Raw genomic sequence first — 10274 nt, 5'->3', positions numbered from 1 at the left:
ACGTATTAAACCAGCCAATTTGTTTATTTTGAGACTTCTATTTTAATGATTTTTAAAAACTGTCCTTGCTCATGCAGTAAAAAAAAAAAATCCAATCATTCTGCTGGAGACATGAAAAAAAACACACAGGTTCATTTACTGGTTATAATGTAAATCTATAAAATGGCTTATGACTAAATTTATTTCTCAAAATCACAAAACTGAGATGAGAAAAGTCAGTGAGGAGGATACAGTTATAGGAGGATACTGAAAACTATTTCCCATTCCTAAGAAAAACCCTGAAAAAAAACCCCCCAAAAATGTTGAGACTGTTGTCCACAAAGCCCTGTGAGGTGCAAGGTGAGCCCCTGTTTCTCACCTTGCAGCCACACCTCTGACTATGACCTCATCAGCAGCCAATCAGAGGGCTGCTCTGACACTGACAGACACTCCTCTGGCTTCCTAATGGAACTGTCTTGTGTGAAACTTGCATCCTCTGTTGATTTACACCACGTATTTTCACAACCAGCGGGTTTGGCTCGGAAGGCTAAACAGAACCGGAGAAAACACGTGATTATTTTCCAAGGCTGTTTGGTAGACCAGTCTTACACGAACCGCTCATTCATTACTTCAAGCAAGCGGTATTTTACGGCGAGAGAGGGACACAACGCTAGCCTTCACGAATGGCTGTACCGTACATCTTGTTAATAGCGTCTGAAATGCTGGTTAATTGTCATTTGTGATGCTGCGCTGAGCCGGTGTGTGTGCAGTAAAACCCCTGAGCTCTACACCTTAATGAGGTTCAGAGTGTTCCCTCTGCAGTCCACTGCACTTTTAATTACCTGCTCTCCTGGACCTCGCTACAACCTTCAGAAGGCAGCGGGCGGGGGGGGGGGGTGCTTTCAAACTTGCAGGGGGAACTGTGTTCGGTAGGGTGCATAGGGAGCAGTCTCTAAGACTTCTTTCACCACAGTATCGACAACTGAGCCGTGTGTGTCAAGTTTGTGATTAATTCTGCCTTTCTGCCTAATTATGCCTTTCGTTATCTTTCATCACAAAACAAACTTTACATATTGAAATGTCTCCCTCCACGCAGAGTGAACCGTTTCTAAACACGGAATAATCTCATTAAATCTTACTTTGTGTAACCATAATGTATCTTGCAGAAACGCTAATCCTCAGAAGTCACAAAGCATTGAACAAAACTAACCGTAGCTTCGACACTGAACACGAATCTTTCTGCATGAGTACAACTCTCTGGTTTCAAAAAGGAAAAAAAAATCACAATAAAAATGTTCAATTAATGTTCCCAGACAGCCTTTCTCACCAGACGAGCCTGCTTGTCAGGTTTTCTGATGCTTAATCATTAGGTTCCTGATCATTTATTTATTTTGTAAAGTCGTAGTTGAGGAATGACTGTGAGGTTCAGAACTGTTGATTAAATTAGTAAAGTTAGATAAAACAAAAAAAACCACGTTTCTTATAAATTATGTAGACAGTGAAGGTAAAGGCATTGCCTGAATGGAATATGTTAACACAGAGTTTTGCATCATTAATGTGTTTATTATTTGCAAAGAACATTCGGAGGGGGAAAAAAAAAAATCACTTTGGCACTGCACAGTTTTTGATATGCTAAAGAGATAACTGGCTTACGTAACAGACACTCCAGGGCTGAGCTGTGGAGAACAAGAAGAAGAAAAAAGAACAAAATCCAGAGCAGAGGAAATGAAGTGTCAAGATCCACACCAACCCAAACCTTAAAACTGTAAACATGTATCAAAAAAAACATCAACAACAACAACAACAACGAAAACAGGCTTTGTACACAAGATACCACAGCAAGACCAAAACAGGCAGAATACAAGTGCTGCTTTTCAGAGCCAACGACATGGCTCAGTCACTTTAGAGTGGGTTACATACATTAAAAGGAGAGTGAAGATGGGAGATATATCCACACATCCTACCATTCAAATACCCCCCCCTCTCCCTTCTCCCCCCGCACACCCCCCCCCCCACCCTCTGCGGCTCTCCGCCGGCACATCCAACGGCCCTCTGGGACTCAATTATTCAGGAGCTGAATATTTCATGGGCCAGAGTATGTGACAGGGATCCGCTAAGCCCTTTGATTCAGCTTGTAATCGATTTGTTGTTGCAAATGAACGGTTGTTGCAATTGACTGTTTCGTCTGCAGGATCTGACGAGATCCGAGTCAAGACCCTCTTGTCCACAAAAGGATCTCGCAACTCAATCATTGCAGTCTTTTTTAGCAAAGAAACCAGAGTGAATGGCACATGAATTCCTATTACGATAAGTGATTTTTGACAGAATGTCGTTGCATGGTCTAGCTCTTCATAGCAATCAAACGTAATTTCAATTCTTGTATAAAGTGAACATTTGAGCTTTTGATAACAGTACCAAAAGCACTTCAGAGAGAAAGAGAGAGAGAGAGAGAGAGAGCGAGAGAGAGAGAGAGAGAGAGAGAGAGAGAGAGAGAGAGAGAGAGAGAGAAACGTTATGGTATATTTCAGCGTGAATTTCAGCAGTTTTGCTTTGAAGCCAAAATTTAAATGTTAAACAGTCTGAAATTTCACTATCTGTGGTGTTGAGAGAGAACGAAAAAAAAAAAAAAGTTAAAAAAGAAAGAGAGAGTGAAGAGAAGAGACCAGACTCCGGAGGGTCTCCTTTTCCGTAGCCATATCACACAAGAATGGAAATGAGAGTCCTTCAACCTTGCGCCGTTTGGACACTACAGAGAACGCTAATGCGCACAAACAGCTACTGATGACTCATTCCAACATTTTAACTCAACTTAAGTTCAAAAAGTGTTAAAAAAGAAATCTAATTACTCGACAAAATTGTGAAAAATCTTTTTTTTTTCTCCCTCTCTTTCTCTCTCTTTTTGTCAGTGTACTAGCATAAGAATATAGTCTAGCTGGAATAATGCACTGGGGAAGATTAGAGGAGACTCCCCTTTTGTTAGAGAGCTACACATTTGTCTGACTCATTTCTGTACAATTTTCTGCCTTTATCCTTGGGCAGTAACCCAGTACTGCTGCTGGGGGAGAGAGGACACAGGGTGGCTAGTGGGACCTTGTAATCCCACCGCAATACGGTGAGGGAGAGAAAGAAGCGCAGCTAACGTGAACTTTTGGATGGTGCTATCTCTCTCTCTCTCTCTCACACACACACACACACACTCAATCTCTCCCACTCTCCTGCTCACATACACACACACACACACACACACACATACACACACACTCAATCTCTCTCTTTCTCTCCCTCTCTCACACACACAGACACACACATACACACTTTTTTACACATTTGACAAGGGCAAACCAATTTGCCAGTGCTCTTTTCGGTGGAAGGAAATTCATCTCTTTAGTCTTGTTAGAGTCTGTCCTGTGGCGTTTTCCTTAGGTAATGCATTTCAGTATTAACAGACTCTTATAGAAATCCAACCTGGTCCTAGCTGCAGACGACAGAGCGAGACTCGTGGCTCCAATCACAACGTGCAAAATCAGAGGGAAAGGGAAAAAAAAAACAACAAAAAAAACCACACAGGCAGTTACAGCGAGTGGATTCCAAATGGAGCTTCACACTAGTTTCATCTTATAAGAATGGGCAGGAATTGAGGGGCATCTATTTTAAACCTCTGTCCCATTTCTTTTCTTTCTTTTTTTTAAAAATGTGTTAACATCAGAAAGCCACAGCGAATCCAGCAACAGCCCAGAATGTTTTACACTTCAGTGAAATGTCACATCAGTCTTGCTTGCTCTTGCTCGGTTTCCATGCGCTGGGTCTCAGAGCTGCGCCCCCCCCCCCCCCCCCCCCCCCACCTCCCCCGTCCCGTCGCAACACCACCCACCACCCCACCTCAACACCACCACCAACAGAAGCCACAAGGCTCCAACAGCACTGCAAGACGCCTCATCACACAGTAGAATCTTATCTCTCAGTAATATCAAACACGGCACAAATCGCCGGATCGTAACTGTGACATCGTAGACGTACCGCAGAAGGAAGCGTGACTTGTCACCTTTGTGGAAGGAGCAGTCTGTGAAACTCTGATGCCGGAGAACCTTCTAGAAAACAGTCACAGTCCAGCCGTTGTCAAAATGGCTGAGCTTCCGTTAATGCAGGGCTGTTGAGCGCGCTGTGAAAAAACACAGGACGTGTCCACAGTCTATCAGTGCCCGGAAGGAGTCTCTGAGGTGAGTTATCAAAGGAATGGAACAGAATGACAAAGAGTGACAACGGGGGGAAATGAGAAACATTATGACACTTAAACCCACATCTGTGTCACATCTCAGCCATGACACTGCCTCCTCTCTGTGGACTTGTGTACCTTCTCTGTGTACCTGTGTACCTTGTCTATGGACCTGTGTACCTTCTCTGTGTACCTGTGTCAGATCTCAGCTGATGCACTACCTCCTCTCTGTGTACCTGTGTCACATTTCAGCTGATACATGGCCTCCTCTCTGTGTAACTATGGACCTTCTCTGTGTGCCTGTGTCAGATCTCAGCTGATACACTGGCTCCTCTCTGTGTACCTGTGTACCTAAGTGGTTCTATGGTGTAGTGGTTATCACGTCTGCTTTACACGCAGAAGGTCCTGGGTTCGAGCCCCAGTGGAACCAGTAGCCGTGGTGCAGCAGAAGCATGCTGGGCCCATAACCCAGGGGTCAATGGATTGCAACCATCCTTTGCTGGTATCTTTTTGGGGGAGCCGTGGTCTAAAGGTTACGAGCTGGGCTTGTGACCGGAGGGTTGCCTGTTCAATTCCCAGGACCAACATCCATGGCTGTGTGTGCGCCCTTGTGCTGCCCACTGCTCCTGTGTGTGTTCACTACTGGTGTGTTGGATGGGTTAAATGCAGAGGACAAATTCACTGCTCACTGTTCACAGTTTGTGTGTGCAATCATGGACATTTACATTTTACCTATAAAGCACAAGATTTAACACAACAGAGTCTGGTATAGTATGAGCAGAACCATTGACTGCCTCTTTAAGACAGAGTTTACTGGAAATGAGAATAATTAATTCAGCCCCCTGACAACTCAAAAAAACCAAACTAATAATGGTTTATCAATATTTGCTCATTTTCTCTCACAGATCATAGAAATCCAAGGAGGAAATGCATGGGAGCTTTGCGGTCATTTGAAAAGTCACAGTGTTTCAGTTGTTCATTCTAAATCATTCTAAACATATAGAGCATGTTTTTACACTCTTAAATATTCACACAAATTCCCAACAAGTTTGAGTACAAGGGACGTCTCTCTCTCTCTCTCTCTCTCTCTCTCCCAGGGCCTTGTAACAGGTGAAAGAGACAAAGAGCGTTGAAACTCGAGATGCGAAACTCACCAACGCAGAGTTGGTGTTCTGTCAAAGTCACAGGGCAAAGCTCGAGGCGCCCATGAACCAGCAGGCTAGGCTCGCTCTACATTTGGCCTTACTCACAGATTCTTCACAGGCCTTCCCATAAACTACTCTTTGTGTCCAGTGAAGTCAGCACATACCACAAACATGCAGGCTGTTTCGTTCTCGCCGCGTAAAACGACTGCGTCGCACAGAGCATCATTGTTAAAGTTCTCGAGGAGGAGAAAGACTAGTTTTATAGGAATGAATGGGTTTCACTGTAAGGTGTGAAATTCACACTACAGAGAGCCTTTGTGGCGTTTGTTAAAAGCCGTTTTGCATCCAAAGATGAAACGCGACGCCTTGTGCTAAAAACCCTGCTTCTGAGTAACGCGGCCGTAACCAAATCCTGCTTTCTTTCTCTTCTCTCTCTCTCTCTCTCTCTCTTTCTCTCTCTCCTTTCCGACCACTCCAATAAACCACATCATGTCACACGATCAAGAGACACTTTTAAGATGTCGCTTCAGCTGACACACTGACTTTGCGGCTTTGGAGATTGAGAAAGGTCGTTTAAAATGGAAAAGAGTATGTTTAATTTAAAGGCGATTGTTGCCAGGGAGAGAGAGAGAGAGAGAGAGTGAAAGAGAGACTGGATGTGCAGCTCTGAGTTGACATTTGAATTGAAGCTGAAATTTCAGAACACATGAAAATCTGCAAGCTCCTCACGTTAATGGTAAATGGTTCAAGTGTCTATTAAGTGGATATCCTTGTTTTATTATTCAGAAGCTTCCAGAAAAGCCCCTTTCCTCTCATGTTTAAGCCATTCATCCTCGAAACATTCACTCAACGGTTGACCACATTACAAACCATTCCCTGGCTGCCATAGCTCCATGTCAGTGAATTATAAACCCAAACTTCTCTCCAGCTCGCACGCAAAGAGCAGTAGCCGAGGATTTTTCCTCACACCAGAAAACTGATCGTAAAAGCTAAGCATCACTGAGGATACCGCTATTATCGGGCTGAGATGTGATTCTTCCATAGGCCTGAAAATTGCTCATGATCAGAGTCTAACTTGATTTTTTTTGTCTAAATTCAGATAAATGAGGTGCAGCTGAGAGGGAGATGCCCTCTGACATGCTGTACAGAGAACTCGTTACACAGACCTGAACAACGCTTCTCCTGGAGCTCTTTAATAGTGATTTCCCTGTGCTCTGAAATGATCTCTTCGATTAAGTGCATGATGATGAATCACTAACTAAGGGCCCTGGAGGGGTTTACATCAAGCTGTGTCATTTGACATTGTTTTTCTGAAGATTCACCGGACAAACAAACAGGAAACGTTTTAATGATATTAGAGGCATGGCATCGATTTCTCTGAATGCCGCTGAATACCCACGTGCCCTTGGGAGCTTTTTGTTTTCATCTGTGAACAGTTGTTTTGAGGACAGTTTCAGACAGAGAACCGCATTGTTTGCAAGACAAGAAATGATAGGGGGAGGGGGGTGATACACAAGATGAAGCCTGTGAGGGAGAAACAGGAGCTCCAGCTCTGTTTTCTATTGGTCTCAGTTATTTTTATTTATCACGAGGCGGACAGTGCATCCTCGCCGTATTCTATAATCCTTTAGCGAATGTAGATTAGCAGAATCGTGAGGAGGAACACGTTTGTAGGGGCGCTCCATGGAAGAGAGACAATCTACTTTGAAGGATCAGAGATACTCGCTTCAGCTCAACTGCCTGGCATGCAGAGACGGAAACAATTCCCCAAAATTACATAAATATGCATCACGCTGTTGCCGCTATCTCACGTTGTTTATGAGTTCGACGAATGAGCGTAGTGTAAAAAAAAAAACAAACAAACAAAAAAAAAACCCAAAAGACAAAAAACTACACGACATGCTGCGGTGTGAGTTTATTCTGTGACACATGATGTTTGAAATTCAAAGACGCTTCAGTAAAGCAGATTTTTGAGAATGCTCAAAATTGGCTTTAATCCAACACAGAGAGAACCACTCATGTGCTCCTAGAACAGACAAGCCGAAAAAGGCCACAGCGGTGTACTTATAAACATCTTAATCGTATCGTTTCTTAGCGAGGGATCTGGTCTCTGGCTCTAATGAGGCTCTTTATTTGGCAATGCCCGGGGGTGGCTTGAGTTACGCGTTTTGGCTAACGGTACTGCTACCGTTACTACACCTTGTTAAAGAAGTCAAGGGCTCAGAAACATAGAGATAAATTAAAACAGGTGTGGAGCACTTGGGGCTAGAGTGAAAAACACATGCTGTCCTCTGGATCCCCTGGACTGGAGTAGAGTTGTGAAATGCTAGTGTAAGAGTATGCTTCAAATACATGCTTTTTATTATTCATCCATAGGGTCGCCTTCACACTAGAACTGTTCTATCAATATTCAATTATTCTTTTTATAACCCATATGGGGAGTTCATAGTTGTTGACATGAAGCAGCGAATGCTTTGATAAACATTTAACCGATAATGTCAATGAATCTACAGTGCCATCTAGTGACGAGGAGGGGAAAAAACATCCTGAGACAAGGTAAAAATGAAACCCCCCCCAAAAACACCAGCTTAAACCCTACATCACAGACACTGGTCCTGAAGGTTACAACATATTGTAACACATTAAATCATATTGTAACACATTACATCACGTGAAGCACTCTGGATACCTCTAAGACTGTTACACTTCACAGTAACAGGACACACTGTATAAAACCGCACAGATATGTTGAAGGTGACCTTAAAGAATTAAGTGGAGAATTCACTGTTCATCTCACTCACAAGATCCTACATATTTGCTCATGTCCTTCACTATCACAGAGGAGTGAGCCAGTGAGGAGTTAGGGGAGGATTAGAAGACAACATGAATCAGACAAACTGGGATCGCAGTGTTGTTTTTTTTTTTTTTTTAACCGCAGCCCTAAAGCCCAAGCTCTGGTCCACATAGTTTAGTTAAAACCCTGGACCGACACACGACACAGCAGTTCCAAACAACCGTCAGCTCGACGACTCGACGATCGACCCAATCGGATGTGCTCACGCTGGAGTGGCAAAGGAAATGAAAAAGAAAGAAAAGATGAAGGAAAGAACGGGCTTTGAAGAAAGGGTTGAGACTCGCTGTCGAAGAGAAAGATCGACAAAATGAAGAGGGAGACGTCTGTAAAATACATGTTGGTAGCATGTCGTCATGTTAAAGTCACACTAATTTAGGGATCATTTCATGAGAGTGCAGGAAGGATGAACTGTACCAGCCTGTGATGTGATTTACCTCTGTCACGCTGACAGAGAGAGAGAGAGAGAGAGAGAGAGATTCATAAAAACTTATTTACTTTCTTTTTATAGGTTCAGACAAATGAAATTTGTCTGAAATACAAATTTGTCTGAAATACAGCTTGGCATAGAGTGACTTGCAAAAACAACTGATTCTCTGGAAATGTTAACTGCACCAATACAAAGCCTAGCAAAATCAGTCAACTTGTTCTCCCTTTCTCTCTCTCTCTCTCTCTCTCTTTCTCTCTCTCTCTCTCTCTCTCTCTCTCTCTCTCTCACTGTTCCCCTCTATCTACCTTTCTTCCTTGTTCTCTCCTTCCCTCACTGTCACTGGTAAACTGTTCGAGTTGAATTTCACTGATGATTGTACGATGAAGGTCTGATATGAAGGAAACATTCCAGTATATTTGCTGTCACTTGAGAGAAGTAAAAAAGACAAACAACTGATCAGGAAATTATCACACTGTTTTCGCGCCATCGCATGCTCATGGTAACCGTCTCACGTGCTACTCCCAGCCGTCGTGGATATCTGATGGAACTCCAGGCCTTAGGAATCTGACCTTGCGAAATTCCTTCTGTCTGTGGTGAGGAGACTATGAAGTACTGTTGGAATGGAAAAGCAAGCTGAGCTCTAAGGTGCAGGGCGGTGTGTGTGTGTGTGTGTGTGTGTGTGTGTAAGTAGCACTCGGACCTGCTGCTGAACTGAGCGGTTCAACCGAAGGCCAGCCACCTGTCACCAGACTATCCTCTTACCTCCCTCCTCAGGCCTCTGGCCTCCTCCCTCCCCAGGCCTCCTCAGGCCTCCTCCCACCCCAGGCCTCCTCAGGCCCCTGGTCTCCTCCCTCCCCAGGCCTCCTCAGGCCTCAGGCCTCCTCCCTCCCCAGGCCTCCTCAGGCCCCTGGTCTCCTCCCTCCCCAGGCCTCCTCAGGCCTCCTCCCTCCCCAGGCCTCCTCAGGCCCCTGGTCTCCTCCCTCCCCAGGCCTCCTCCCTCCCCAGGACTCCTCAGACTCCAGGCCTCCTCCCTTCCCAGGCCTACTCAGGCCCCTGGTCTCCTCCCTCCCCAGGCCTCCTCCAGGCTTCCTCCCTTCCCATGCCTCCTCAGACCCCAGGCAGCCTGTGTCTGGGCTAGTCCTGCTCCTCATCCGGTTCCCACTGCACTGTCACTGAGTCCATGTGTCTTCCCAGAAGACTGTCCTGCTTCCTCAGCCACTGTAAAGCATTTGAAGAGGGGTGGGGTGGGGGGTGGCTGCATAGATTTGTAAAGTCTTTGAAGGAGGAGGGGGTGCATAGACTTGTGAAGCATTTGGAGAGGGAGTCCATAGATTTGTAAATCATTTGGGGGTGGGGGAGGATAGAATTGTAAAGCATTTAGAGGGGGGGTTGGATAGATTTGTACATCGTTTGGGAAGGGGAGGGGGGTTGGATAGATCTGCTGAACAGATTAGTTTCTTGCCCTTCATAAACTGGAGTTGAGTTACAAGTGATTTGAAGGGACTTTACGTCCACATTGCGCTGCAGTAACAAAGTAATTTAATTAACCGTGATATGCCTTGACAGTTATTTACTGGCTAAACGGCAAAGTGACAGCTGACGGCTAAAACAGATCTGTCACTCATTATGTAAGTCGCTACGTGCGTTAACATGACG

General features: G+C 44.6%; 1 non-coding gene across 1 annotated transcript; it reads left to right on the top strand.

The window, feature by feature from the left end:
• The first annotated feature begins 4549 nt into the window (after positions 1–4549).
• trnav-uac (transfer RNA valine (anticodon UAC)) lies at positions 4550–4622 on the top strand. The gene has a single exon. It is a non-coding gene; the product is annotated as a tRNA-Val (tRNA).
• Positions 4623–10274: the final 5652 nt, after the last annotated feature.

Source organism: Chanos chanos, chromosome 2, assembly GCF_902362185.1.
Source record: "Chanos chanos chromosome 2, fChaCha1.1, whole genome shotgun sequence".
NCBI lineage: Eukaryota > Metazoa > Chordata > Actinopteri > Gonorynchiformes > Chanidae > Chanos > Chanos chanos.
The sequence above is the reverse complement of the archived record's forward strand: the minus strand, read 5'-3'. Positions and strand labels throughout refer to the sequence as shown.